This window comes from Oncorhynchus mykiss, chromosome 20 (assembly GCF_013265735.2).
Source record: "Oncorhynchus mykiss isolate Arlee chromosome 20, USDA_OmykA_1.1, whole genome shotgun sequence".
In the NCBI taxonomy this organism is placed as follows: Eukaryota; Metazoa; Chordata; class Actinopteri; order Salmoniformes; family Salmonidae; genus Oncorhynchus; species Oncorhynchus mykiss.
Genome location: NC_048584.1, coordinates 41831452 through 41846451, shown reverse-complemented (window position 1 = coordinate 41846451; position 15000 = coordinate 41831452). Strand labels below are relative to the sequence as shown.

At 43.5% G+C, this 15000-nt stretch overlaps 1 protein-coding gene across 2 annotated transcripts in view; it reads right to left on the bottom strand.

Annotated features, from left to right (window-relative positions):
- The window catches only part of LOC110499555 (leucine-rich repeat transmembrane protein FLRT3), a 32379-nt gene that overhangs the window by 15941 nt on the left and 1438 nt on the right, over positions 1-15000 (bottom strand). The gene's annotated exons all lie outside the window — the stretch shown is intronic.

Sequence of the window (15000 nt, the reverse complement as noted above, 5' to 3'; positions counted from 1 at the left end):
TAGCGGTTAAGAACCTAGTGGGTTAAGAACCTAGCGGGTTAAGAACCTAGCGGTTAAGAACCTAGCGGTTAAGAACCTAGTGGGTTAAGAGCACAGCGGTTAAGAACCTAGTGGGTTAAGAGCACAGCGGTTAAGAACCTAGCGGTTAAGAACCTAGCGATTAACTTTTTATGGCTGCAGGGGCAGTGTTGAGTAGCTTGGATGGAAAGGTGCCCATTGTAAACGGCCAGCTCCTCAGTCTCAGTTGCTAATATATTTATATTATTACTAGTATTGGATAGAAAACACTCAAAAGTTTCCAAAACTGTCAAAATATTGTCTGTGAGTATTTTATTTATTTCTCCATTGTTTAACCAGGTAGGCAAGTGGAGAACAAGTTCTCATTTACAATTGCGACCTGGCCAAGATAATTTGCAGTGGAAGAATGTGCAAAGTAGAAATAAAAATTATGGGGTGCAAAGGAGCAAAATAAATAAATAAAATAAAATAAATACAGTAGGGAAAGAGATAGTTGTTTGGGCTAAATTATAGGTGGGCTATGTACAGGTGCAGTAATCTGTGAGCTGCTCTGACAGCTGGTGCTTAAAGCTAGTGAGGGAGATAAGTGTTTCCAGTTTCAAAATTGTTTGTAGTTCGTTCCAGTCATTGGCAGCAGTGAACTGGAAGGAGAGGCGGCCAAAGAAAGAATTGATTTTGGGGGTGACCAGAGAGATATACCTGCTGGAGCGTGTGCTACAGGTGGGTGATGCTATGGTGACCAGCAAGCTGAGATAAGGAGGGACTTTACCTAGCAGGGTCTTGTAGATGACATGTAGCCAGTGGGTTTGGCGACGAGTACGAAGTGAGGGCCAGCCAACGAGAGCGTACAGGTCGCAATGGTGGGTAGTATATAGGGCTTTGGTGACAAAACGGATGGCACTGTGATAGACTGCATCCAATTTGTTGAGTAGGGTATTGGAGGCTATTTTGTAAATGACATCGCCGAAGTCGAGGATTGGTAGGATGGTCAGTTTTACAAGGGTATGTTTGGCAGCATGAGTGAAGGATGCTATGTTGCGATTTGTAGTATAACAGAACTGATATTGCAGGCAAAAACCTGAGGAAAATCAAAACAGGAAGTGGCTTCTATTTTGAAAACTCCATGTTCCATAGCCTCCCTTTGCTGGATTTAAAGGGATACAGTGCCTTGCGAAAGTATTCGGCCCCCTTGAACTTTGCGACCTTTTGCCACATTTCAGGCTTCAAACATAAAGATATAAAACTGTATGTTTTTGTGAAGAATCAACAACAAGTGGAACACAATCATGAAGTGGAACGACATTTATTGGATATTTCAAACTTTTTTAACAAATCAAAAACTGAAAAATTGGGCGTGCAAAATTATTCAGCCCCCTTAAGTTAATACCACCTTTTGCTGCGATTACAGCTGTAAGTCGCTTGGGGTATGTCTCTATCAGTTTTGCACATCGAGAGACTGACATTTTTTCCCATTCCTCCTTGCAAAACAGCTCGAGCTCAGTGAGGTTGGATGGAGAGCTTTTGTGAACAGCAGTTTTCAGTTCTTTCCACAGATTCTCGATTGGATTCAGGTCTGGACTTTGACTTGGCCATTCTAACACCTGGATATGTTTATTTTTGAACCATTCCATTGTAGATTTTGCTTTATGTTTTGGATCATTTTCTTGTTGGAAGACAAATCTCCGTCCCAGTCTCAGGTCTTTTGCAGACTCCATCAGGTTTTCTTCCAGAATGGTCCTGTATTTGGCTCCATCCATCTTCCCATCAATTTTAACCATCTTCCCTGTCCCTGCTGAAGAAAAGCAGGCCCAAACCATGATGCTGCCACCACCATGTTTGACAGTGGGGATGATGTGTTCAGCTGTGTTGCTTTTACGCCAAACATAACGTTTTGCATTGTTGCCAAAAAGTTCAATTTTTGTTTCATCTGACCAGAGCACCTTCTTCCACATGTTTGGTGTGTCTCCCAGGTGGCTTGTGGCGAACTTTAAACAAGGCTTTCTTCTTGCCACTCTTCCATAAAGGCCAGATTTGTGCAATATACGACTGATTGTTGTCCTAAGGACAGAGTCTCCCACCTCAGCTGTAGATCTCTGCAGTTCATCCAGAGTGATCATGGGCCTTTTGGCTGCATCTCTGATCAGTCTTCTCCTTGTATGAGCTGAAAGTTTAGAGGGACGGCCAGGTCTTGGTAGATTTGCAGTGGTCTGATACTCATTCCATTTCAATATTATCGCTTGCACAGTGCTCCTTGGGATGTTTAAAGCTTGGGAAATCTTTTTGTATCCAAATCCGGCTTTAAACTTCTTCACAACAGTATCTCGGACCTGCCTGGTGTGTTCCTTGTTCTTCATGATGCTCTCTGCGCTTTTAACGGACCTCTGAGACTATCACAGTGCAGGTGCATTTATACGGAGACTTAATTACACACAGGTGGATTGTATTTATCATCATTAGTCATTTAGGTCAACATTGGATCATTCAGAGATCCTCACTGAACTTCTGGAGAGAGTTTGCTGCACTGAAAGTAAAGGGGCTGAATAATTTTGCACGCCCAATTTTTCAGTTTTTGATTTGTTAAAAAAGTTTGAAATATCCAATAAATGTCGTTCCACTTCATGATTGTGTCCCACTTGTTGTTGATTCTTCACAAAAAAAAAAAAAAAAAAAAAAAAAAAAGTTTTATATCTTTATGTTTGAAGCCTGAAATGTGGCAAAAGGTCGCAAAGTTCAAGGGGGCCGAATACTTTCGCAAGGCACTGTATGAACCAGATTAATTTGATTGCTTTTCTGATTTTTGTGACCGAGCTACCTGATGCTAATTGTACTTAATGTATTATCGTGCGATCGATAAACTTACACAAACGCTTGGATTGCTTTCGCTGTAAAGCATAATTTCAAAATCTAAGACGACAGGTGGATTAACAAAAAGCTAATCTGTGTTTTCCTATATTGCACTTGTGATTTCATGAATATAAATATTTATAGTAATATTTATTGTATGTAGCGCTATGCTATTCAGCGGTTGTTGAAGACACTTATCCCGATATTATGTCCAGACTCTAACATGATGACTGACTCAGTGTTCAGACTCTAACATGATGACTGACTCAGTGTTCAGACTCTAACATGATGACTGACTCAGTGTCCAGACTCTAACATGATGACTGACACAGTGTTCAGACTCTAACATGATGACTGACACAGTGTTCAGACTCTAACATGATGACTGACTCAGTGTTCAGACTCTAACATGATGACTGACACAGTGTTCAGACTCTAACATGATGACTGACTCAGTGTCCAGACTCTAACATGATGACTGACTCAGTGTCCAGACTCTAACATGATGACTGACTCAGTGTCCAGACTCTAACATGATGACTGACTCAGTGTTCAGACTCTAACATGATGACTGACACAGTGTCCAGACTCTAACATGATGACTGACTCAGTGTCCAGACTCTAACATGATGACTGACTCAGTGTCCAGACTCTAACATGATGACTGACTCAGTGTCCAGACTCTAACATGATGACTGACTCAGTGTCCAGACTCTAACATGATGACTGACTCAGTGTCCAGACTCTAACATGATGACTGACACAGTGTTCAGACTCTAACATGATGACTGACACAGTGTTCAGACTCTAACATGATGACTGACTCAGTGTTCAGACTCTAACATGATGACTGACACAGTGTCCAGACTCTAACATGATGACTGACTCAGTGTCCAGACTCTAACATGATGACTGACTCAGTGTTCAGACTCTAACATTATGACTGACTCAGTGTTCAGACTCTAACATGATGACTGACACAGTGTTCAGACTCTAACATGATGACTGACTCAGTGTTCAGACTCTAACATGATGACTGACACAGTGTCCAGACTCTAACATGATGACTGACTCAGTGTCCAGACTCTAACATGATGACTGACTCAGTGTCCAGACTCTAACATGATGACTGACTCAGTGTCCAGACTCTAACATGATGACTGACTCAGTGTCCAGACTCTAACATGATGACTGACTCAGTGTCCAGACTCTAACATGATGACTGACACAGTGTTCAGACTCTAACATGATGACTGACACAGTGTTCAGACTCTAACATGATGACTGACTCAGTGTTCAGACTCTAACATGATGACTGACACAGTGTCCAGACTCTAACATGATGACTGACTCAGTGTCCAGACTCTAACATGATGACTGACTCAGTGTTCAGACTCTAACATTATGACTGACTCAGTGTTCAGACTCTAACATGATGACTGACACAGTGTTCAGACTCTAACATGATGACTGACTCAGTGTTCAGACTCTAACATGATGACTGACACAGTGTTCAGACTCTAACATGATGACTGACTCAGTGTCCAGACTCTAACATGATGACTGACTCAGTGTTCAGACTCTAACATGATGACTGACACAGTGTTCAGTCTCTAACATGATGACTGACACAGTGTTCAGACTCTAACATGATGACTGACACAGTGTTCAGACTCTAACATGATGACTGACACAGTGTTCAGACTCTAACATGATGACTGACTCAGTGTCCAATAGACACACAAATTAACTGGTTACTCTAGTTACTGGTTACTGGTTTCATTTTTTTGTTCCTATTTCCAAGGGTTATGTCGGAGTTCCGTATCTCTGGCGTCCTGGCTGTGCGTAATAGGAGTCCGGCCACGCCTCAGTGGGTATAGAAATAGGCTACGTGGCAAAGAGCTATACACTTTGGAGTCAGAAAGTTGGGGCGGCAGCGTAGCCTATTGGTTAGAGTGTAGGGGCAGCAGCGTAGCCTAGTGGTTAGAGTGTAGGGGCAGCAGCGTAGCCTAGTGGTTAGAGTGTAGGGGCAGCAGCGTAGCCTAGTGGTTAGAGTGTAGGGGCAGCAGCGTAGCCTAGTGGTTAGAGTGTAGGGGCAGCAGCGTAGCCTAGTGGTTAGAGTGTAGGGGCAGCAGCGTAGCCTAGTGGTTAGAGTGTAGGGGCAGCAGCGTAGCCTAGTGGTTAGAGTGTAGGGGCAGCAGCGTAGCCTAGTGGTTAGAGTGTAGGGGCAGCAGCGTAGCCTAGTGGTTAGAGTGTAGGGGCAGCAGCGTAGCCTAGTGGTTAGAGTGTAGGGGCAGCAGCGTAGCCTAGTGGTTAGAGTGTAGGGGCAGCAGCGTAGCCTAGTGGTTAGAGTGTAGGGGCAGCAGCGTAGCCTAGTGGTTAGAGTGTAGGGGCAGCAGCGTAGCCTAGTGGTTAGAGTGTAGGGGCAGCAGCGTAGCCTAGTGGTTAGAGTGTAGGGGCAGCAGCGTAGCCTAGTGGTTAGAGTGTAGGGGCAGCAGCGTAGCCTAGTGGTTAGAGCTGTTGGACTAGTAACCGTAAAGGTTTCAAGTTCAAATCCCCCAAGCTGACAAGATATAAATCTGTCATTCTGCCCCTGAACAAGGCCTTCATTGAAAAAAATAATAATAATTAACTGACTTGCCTGGTTAAATAAAGATCAAATTAATGTTCCATGAGTGAATGGTGTTGATTAATCATTATGTCTGATTGATACGAACGTACCAATGGATGTGGACATTGCCTTTTACATTGTACAACCAGTTTATTGGTTGTAATTGCTAATTGGGTAATTGTATGGTCCAGGGTGGTCAAGTTATTATATTATATAGGCCTACCTGTTTGAGCTCCTGATAAGACAGGTTAAGACAGGTTAAGACAGGTTAAGACAGGTTACATTTGGTTTCTCAAGGGGAGGCTGTACAGTCTTGCCTTCGACCGATGTCCGTTACGACATAAGACAGGTTAAGACAGGTTACATTTGGTTTCTCAAGGGGAGGCTGTACAGTCTTGCCTTCGACCGATGTCCGTTACGACATAAGACAGGTTAAGACAGGCTACATTTGGTTTCTCAAGGGGAGGCTGTACAGTCTTGCCTTCGACCGATGTCCGTTACGACATAAGACAGGTTAAGACAGGCTACATTTGGTTTCTCAAGGGGAGGCTGTACAGTCTTGCCTTCGACCAATGTCCGTTACGACATAAGACAGGTTAAGACAGGTTAAGACAGGTTACATTTGGTTTCTCAAGGGGAGGCTGTACAGTCTTGCCTTCGACCGATGTCCGTTACGACATAAGACAGGTTAAGACAGGCTACTTGCCTTGCCTTCTGCTGGTTTCATGTCCTTGCCAATGCTGCATGGTCCCTATTTTACAGTTACATAGGTTCATCAAAATGTGTTGTAGACCAAATAATTAAAAGGGTTGTCTGGTAGCAATAATAAATAGACAAAGATTTGAAGTTGAACAAGTCGTTGCATGTATAGATTGAGTTTTTTTTACTTGACTTGAAAACTTGTGACTCGACTTGACTTGAAAACTTGTGACTTGACTTGCTGTTAGAATCCCGGACTTAGACTTGACTGGAGTCTTGACCAATTCTACCTGGGACTCGATTTGAGATTCGAACCTTGTGACTTGAGTAATAGTGAATTGTTCCCACCTCTGACCGTTAGTGTTCCCCAGTAGAGGACCCATCCTTCACGGTACAGACAGCTTGAATCTCTGGTCTGGCTGGCTGTTTTTAAACACGTTCACCTGGTTTCTCAACGAGTGGCCGAACTCTATTGTTCATTACAAGGCAAACATGTGGGATATGTCCACAGGTTTGGATTAGGAGTTTAAATGTTTTAGTCAGTTGTTTTAATGTTTTTTTGGTGGGTGATGGATTTCTCCCCCTGTCATACTAAGAAGCTCCTCCTGCGGCCGGCAGGAGATTTTCCGAAACGCGACGAAACAGACTTGTGCTCCATTTAGTTTGGACTAGCAGTGTTAAATTGAGCATCCTGGTATGCATCCACACACACACACACACACACACACACATACACACACACACACACACACACACACACACACACACACACACACACACACACACACACACACACACACACACACACACACACACACATACACACACACACTGTTAACTCCAGCTAATTACCTTTAGGAAGAGGGAAAGAGAGCGTGAGGGACTAACACAAAGCCACAGGACAGGGATAGCTTATAGGTTACAGCTTATAGCCACAGGACAGGGATAGCTTATAGCTTATAGCTTATAGCCACAGGACAGGGATAGCTCATAGCTTATAGCCACAGGACAGTGATAGTTTATAGCCACAGGACAGGATAGCTTATAGCTTATAGCCACAGGACAGGGATAGCTCATAGCTTATAGCCACAGGACAGTGATAGTTTATAGCCACAGGACAGGGATAGCTTATAGCGTATAGCCACAGCACAGGGATAGAGTATAGCCACAGGACAGGGATAGCTTATAGCGTATAGCCACAGGACAGGGATAGCTTATAGCGTATAGCCACAGGACAGGGATAGCTTATAGCGTATAGCCACAGGACAGGGATAGCTTATAGTTTATAGCCACAGGACAGGGATAGCTTATAGCTTATAGCCAGAGGACAGGGATAGCGTATAGCCACAGGACAGTGATAGTTTATAGCCACAGGACAGGGATAGCTTATAGCTTATAGCCAGAGGACAGGGATAGCGTATAGCCACAGGACAGTGATAGTTTATAGCCACAGGACAGGGATAGCTTATAGCGTATCGCCACAGGACAGGGATAGAGTATAGCCACAGGACAGGGATAGCTTATAGCGTATAGCCACAGGACAGGGATAGCTTATAGTTTATAGCCACAGGACAGGGATAGCTTATAGCTTATAGCCAGAGGACAGGGATAGCGTATAGCCACAGGACAGTGATAGTTTATAGCCACAGGACAGGGATAGCTTATAGCGTATCGCCACAGGACAGGGATAGAGTATAGCCACAGGACAGGGATAGCTTACAACCACAGCTAGAGAGATCAACACGCCTAAGTACACTTTAACAAGGCCTGCATCCCAAATAGTATCATATTCCATATTTAGTGCACAAGAGCCCTATGGGCACTGTTCAGAAGTGGTGCACTATATAGGGAATCTAGTGCGGTTTGAGATGCACAAAAGCACCTTCAAGAACAAAGATTCAGAAACAATTTCACAGCAAATACATACATAGCATATTATGGTAATACCTCATGGTGGTCTTCAACTAGTCAGCTTACAACTGATGCTGAGTCTTCCATTTTACATCTAGGAACATATCTATGCATTTTACATCTAGGTAAAATATCTATCTATTTTACATCTAGGAACATATCTATCTATTTTACATCTCGGAAGATATCTATCTATTTTACATCTAGGAACATATCTATTTTACAACTAGGAACATATCTATCTATTTTACATCTAGGAACATATCTATCTATTTTACATCTAGGAAGATATCTATCCATTTTACAACTAGGAACATATCTATCTATTTTACATCTAGGAACATATCTATCTATTTTACATCTAGGAAGATATCTATCTATTTTACAACTAGGAACATATCTATCTATTTTACATCTAGGAACATATCTATCTATTTTACATCTAGGAAGATATCTATCCAGTTTAGGCAAAAGGAACCACAGCTATAATATGATGTAGTATTAGAATTCCCAGTATAATGTATTTTAGAATGTAGACTGTTTTTGATTTTGTTTCCTTTCTTCTTCTGGCTTTTATTTCAGAAGAACATATTTTTTATTCTTTAGGATAAATAATAGATTGTTACTTTACCCCCAGGCACCTCCACCAACTGTCTACATTTGTCACTATTCTAAGTTGTTGAGAGAGAAAGAGAAAAAGAGAGAGAGTAAGAAGGGTTGCATAGGTCCTACTGTGGGTCTACTGGGACCCCCTGGGTCTTACCCAAGGTTTACTGAGACATACTGGGTCTTACCCAGGCCTACTGAGACATACTGGGTCTTACCCAGGTCTACTGAGACATACTGGGTCTTACCCAGGTCTACTGGGACATACTGGGTCTTACCCAGGTGTACTGAGACATCCTGGGTCTTACCCAGGTCTACTGAGACATACTGGGTCTTACCCAGGTCTACTGAGACATACTGGGTCTTACCCAGGTCTACTGAGACATACTGGGTCTTACCAAGACAAGAAAGAACATTCATGAAGGCATCTGAATTCACAGGGAGGGACAGGGACACTGGCAGGTTGCATTTCAGAGAGAGAATATATCATAGTTTAGTTTTGGTGTGTAGCCTCTCTACTGTTGGCTTGGATGAACAGATTACTGTTGCTGGCACAAGCGAGAGAGAGAGAGAGAGAGAGAGAGAGAGAGAGAGAGACAGAGAGAGAGAGAGAGAGAGAGAGAGAGAGAGAGAGAGACAGACAGAGAGAGAGAGAGAGACAGACAGAGAGAGAGAGAGAGACAGAGAGAGGGAGAGAGAGAGGTCTGTGGAAGACGGGGGGCTCGCCATTGTAATGCTATGAAAGGAAGGAGAGATGGCTCTGTTGCTGTAGCAGCTGCACGCTTTTTACCACATGGGGGTGGTAGGCACTGCAAGATGAGACGAACTAGCCGTGTGTGTGTGTGTGTGTGTGTGTGTGTGTGTGTGTGTGTGTGTGTGTGTGTGTGTGTGTGTGTGGCAGACACACACCAACCCACACTATCAATGGACTGGTGCTTGGCTGTCTGGGCTGTATCACCTGCCAAGGTATTGGAGCTACCACTGTTCTGAAGGAGAGCAGGCTTGGCATGAACGGCCAGGGTGGTGAGTTTAGCTTATTACACTGGAGGCCTTTTAGGCCTAGTTTCCATGTTGGACTCAAGCAAACAAGAGGAAAAGCTCATTTCCTTTCTTTTATCCTTATCCTCCTCTTCCCTTCACTCACTATAATTCCCTTCAGTCTCCTTCTCTCTATGTTGCTCACTATAATTCCCTTCAGCCTCCTTCTCTCTATGTTGCTCACTATAATTCCCTTCAGTCTCCTTCTCTCTATGTTGCTCACTATAATTCCCTTCAGCCTCCTTCTCTCTGTGTCGCTCACTATAATTCCCTTCAGTCTCCTTCTCTCTATGTTGCTCACTATAATTCCCTTCAGTCTCCTTCTCTCTATGTTGCTCACTATAATTCCCTTCAGTCTCCTTCTCTCTATGTTGCTCACTGTAATTCCCTTCAGTCTCCTCCTCTTCCCTTCACTCACTATAATTCCCTTCAGCCTCCTTCTCTCTATGTTGCTCACTATAATTCCCTTCAGTCTCCTTCTCTCTATGTTGCTCACTATAATTCCCTTCAGTCTCCTTCTCTCTATGCTGCTCACTATAATTCCCTTCAGCCTCCTTCTCTCTGTGTCGCTCACTATAATTCCCTTCAGTCTCCTTCTCTCTATGTTGCTCCCTATAATTCCTTTCAGTCTCCTTCTCTCTATGTTGCTCACTATAATTCCTTTCAGTCTCCTTCTCTCTATGTTGCTCACTATAATTCCCTTCAGCCTCCTCTCTATGTTGCTCACTATAATTCCCTTCAGTCTCCTTCTCTCTATGTTGCTCACTATAATTCCCTTCAGTCTCCTCCTCTCTATGTTGCTCACTATAATTCCCTTCAGTCTCCTTCTCTCTATGTTGCTCACTGTAATTCCCTTCAGTCTCCTTCTCTCTATGTCGCTCACTATAATTCCCTTCAGCCTCCTTCTCTCTATGTTGCTCACTATAATTCCCTTCAGTCTCCTTCTCTCTATGTTGCTCACTATAATTCCTTTCAGTCTCCTTCTCTTCCCTTCACTCACTATAATTCCCTTCAGTCTCCTTCTCTCTATGTTGCTCACTATAATTCCCTTCAGTCTCCTTCTCTCTATGTTGCTCACTATAATTCCTTTCAGTCTCCTTCTCTTCCCTTCACTCACTATAATTCCCTTCAGTCTCCTTCTCTCTATGTTGCTCACTATAATTCCCTTCAGTCTCCTTCTCTCTATGTTGCTCACTATAATTCCCTTCAGTCTCCTTCTCTCTATGTTGCTCACTATAATTCCCTTCAGTCTCCTTCTCTCTGTGTCGCTCACTATAATTCCCTTCAGTCTCCTTCTCTTCCCTTCACTCACTATAATTCGCCATTTCTTTCTGGTGGGATTGGAATTGGTGATTTAGAAAAGCCTCTATTTGTTTCATCGATGATGGATGAAATTGAATTAGGCCTAGATGTAGAGAATTAGAAATAGTACTGTATTGGGGTCTTTGTATACTATTACTGCCTCAGATCGGTCAAAGGTCAAAGTTTTACAAACAAAACAAAGTGTGTTATGGATATTATTCTCAGTCCTTCGTCTAGATGACACGTCTGTATACCTGGTAACCTAGTAGACTCCAGTAATGGAGGTCCTTCTCTGTGAAAACCAATTGACCAGTGACTTTGCCCTGGGGAGGTCCACGCAGCAGAACAATAGGCTGTCCTCTTAGAACAAAAAAAAAAAAGACTCTTTGGCTGTCCCCAGTTTTTTATTTAACTAGGCAATTCAGTTCAGAACAAATTCTTATTTACAATGATGGCCTACCCTGGATGACTCTGTTCCAATTGTGCCCCGACCTATGGGACTCCCAATCACATCCGGTTGTGAAACAGCCTGGATTTGACCCAGGGTGTCTGTATTGACACCTCTAACACTGAGATGCAGTGCCTTAAACCCCTGCGCCACTTGGGGGCCCCATTAGGAGACTCCTTTTTGGTGGTTCCAGGTAAAAACCTTTTGGTTTTACACAGAACCAAGAGCGCTCTATCTAGAACCAAAAGGGTTCTACCTGGAACCAAAAGGGTTCTACCTGGAACCAAAATGGTTTTATCTGGAACCAAAAGGGTTCTATCTGGAACTGAAAAGGGTTTTATCTGGAACCAAAAGGGTTTTATCCGGAAGCAAAACGGGGTTCTTCAAAGGGGAGAACCGAAGAAACATACGAGGTTCTCGATAGCACCTGTTTTGTGTAGCTCTGCCCCCCTACCCTGTCTAAGACTGACCGACAGACTTAAATAGACCAGCCTATTTATTTCACTGTCTATCTCCCAACTGTACAATAGCTCAATGTCAATAGCTAGTTGCTACTCTTATTTGTAATCAGTTATTAAAGGTACCTTTCAAGATATGCTTTCATTAGTCTAGCCCAGAACCATTTGTTGTTAAATAGAATGCTCTGGTGTAGACTATTGAGCCATTCTACTTTGTTTTTCCAGCTATAGGCCGACCATTTGGTTTTAATCAGTTGGGTATTGCAGTGAGGTTACCTATCAAAAACATCCTTGTATATGTGTAATCAGGGTGTATGGTGAAACCATAAGCCTAGACGTTGTTGAATTGATGCCCTACTTTTTTTCTCATGTTTATCTGCCCCAAATAGTGGATTGGGGACTTTTGACACCAATCACCAAGATCAATGGCTGAGTTTATTTCATCACTCCCATAGGTCTATACTCCTACTACACAATCATGTGGATTGCTGCCCTAGATGGCTGTTAGCAAATATCCCCATGACCTTCAATACACACATTTGTCCCTAACAACTTTGATCGAAGGAGAGGAAACGTAACATTCATTTCAAGTAGCCTTGTGATATTACCATCACGTTAAGTATTTGATCATATGAGATAAATAGCCAATACAAATTCCGATCATCTGATCAGGGAACCTAAATATTTAGTAGGTTAGGCATAACGCTCGTGTTCAGTTACCTTGTGGTAATATTTGATTATTTGCCCATGTTAGATATACAGCCTATATCCTTATTTTGATAATCTGGAGGAAAAAGAGAAAATGCCAATTAACGGGGTATTTTGTATTCAGACGGACTGCGCATCATCTAGCTAATGGTCACGCTACATACATTATGTTAATGGGTTTACCGTTAGTGTGGGAATCTGCTTTAATGTAGAACTGTAAACATACGAAGTGGCAGGGTAGCCTAGTGGTTAGAGACAGGTAGCCTAGTGGTTAGAGGCAGGTAGCCTAGTGGTTAGAGCAGGTAGCCTAGTGGTTAGAGACAGGTAGCCTAGTGGTTAGAGCAGGAAGCCTAGTGGTTAGAGTAGGTAGCCTAGTGGTTAGAGACAGGTAGCCTAGTGGTTAGAGCAGGTAGCCTAGTGGTTAGAGACAGATAGCCTAGTGGTTAGAGCAGGTAGCCTAGTGGTTAGAGACAGGTAGCCTAGTGGTTAGAGGCAGGTCGCCGAGTGGTTAGAGGCAGGTAGCCTAGTGGTTAGAGGCAGGTAGCCTATTGGTTAGAGACAGGTAGCCTAGTGGTTAGAGCAGGTAGCCTTGTGGTTAGAGACAGGTAGCCTAGTGGTTAGAGCAGGTAGCCTAGTGGTTAGAGCAGGTAGCCTAGTGGTTAGAGCAAGGTAGCCTAGTCGTTAGAGCAGGTAGCCTAGTGGTTAGAGACAGGTAGCCTAGTGGTTAGAGACAGGTAGCCTAGTGTAGTCTAGTGGTTAGAGACAGGTAGCCTAGTGGTTAGATACAGGTAGCCTAGTGGTTAGAGCAGGTAGCCTAGTGGTTAGACACAGGTAGCCTAGTGGTCAGAGACAGGTAGCCTAGTGGTTAGAGCAGGTAGACTAGTGGTTAGAGCAGGTAGCCTAGTGGTTAGAACAGGTAGCCTAGTGGTTAGAGCAGATAGCCTAGTGGTTAGAGACAGGTGGCCTAGTGGTTAGAACAGGTAGCCTAGTGGTTAGAGCAGGTAGCCTAGTGGTTAGAGATAGGTAGCCTAGTGTAGCCTAGTGGTTAGAGACAGGTAGCCTAGTGCAGTCTAGTGGTTAGAGACAGGTAGCCTAGTGCAGTCTAGTGTTTAGAGCAGGTAGCCTAGTGGTTAGAGACAGGTAGCCTAGGGTTAGAGAAAGGTAGCCTAGTGGTTAGAGACAGGTAGCCTAGTGGTTAGATACAGGTAGCCTAGTGGTTAGAGACAGGTGGCCTAGTGGTTAGAGCAGGTAGCCTAGTGGTTAGAGACAGGTAGCCTAGTGGTTAGAGACAGGTGGCCTAGTGGTCAGAGACAGGTAGCCTAGTGGTTAGAGACAGGTAGCCTAGTGGTCAGAGACAGGTAGCCTAGTGGTTAGAGACAGGTAGCCTAGTGGTTAGAGATAGGTGGCCTAGTGGTTAGAGCAGGTAGCCTAGTGGTTAGAGACAGGTAGCCTAGTGGTTAGAGAGACAGGTAGCCTAGTGGTTAGAGACAGGTAGCCTAGTGGTTAGAGCAGGTAGTCTAGTGTTTAGAGGCAGGTAGCCTAGTGGTTAGAGTGTTGAACTAGTAACAGGAAGGTGACAAGTTTAAATCCCTGAGCTGACAAGGTAGAAAAAAAAATGTTCTGCCCCTGAACAATGCAGTTAACCCACTGTTCCCTGGTAGGCTGTCATTGAAAATAAGACTTTGTTCTTACCTGACTTGCCAAGTTAAATGAAAAAATGTCATAGGCTCTATCAGATAATACTAGTGTTATCATCTCAACTGCTTTTTCCCGCTAGACGCTTATTGATACCGGAGGCTATAGATAATTATCTTAAGAGATAAGTGATTGATTGGGTCATGAACGAGTTATGATATTGCCACTAGTTTATTACTATTTTATAGAGTATTATACGAAATGGAGATCGGCGTGAAAATCGTTGTGCGTCGTTCGAGTGGGCTGGTAGGCTGGAGAGAGATCCACTGCGAGATGCGATATGAGAGCGCTCCGGGTATGTGGCAATGAATGGCATGCGGAGAGGAACACACCACACATCAAAACGTGGCTTGCTTCGGGGCTTCCCCACTGGTCAAAACCGGGTTGAATCAATGCTGTTCACACGTCATTTGAACCCTCAACAACAAACAAACAAAATATGATGACGTTGAATCGACGTCGAAAACGGATAGGATTTGCAAAAAGTAATTCACTTAAGGGAATTTCCTAATTTTTTCACCCAACTTTTAACCTAATTAAAATGAGAGGGTGATATCACGTTACATTCCAATTAATAGACAACTCGACCAAATGTAAATCAAAACTAGGCGTTGGACCCCCTAACCTCCTTTGTGGTGAAAACACACGCAGGCAACCCCCCC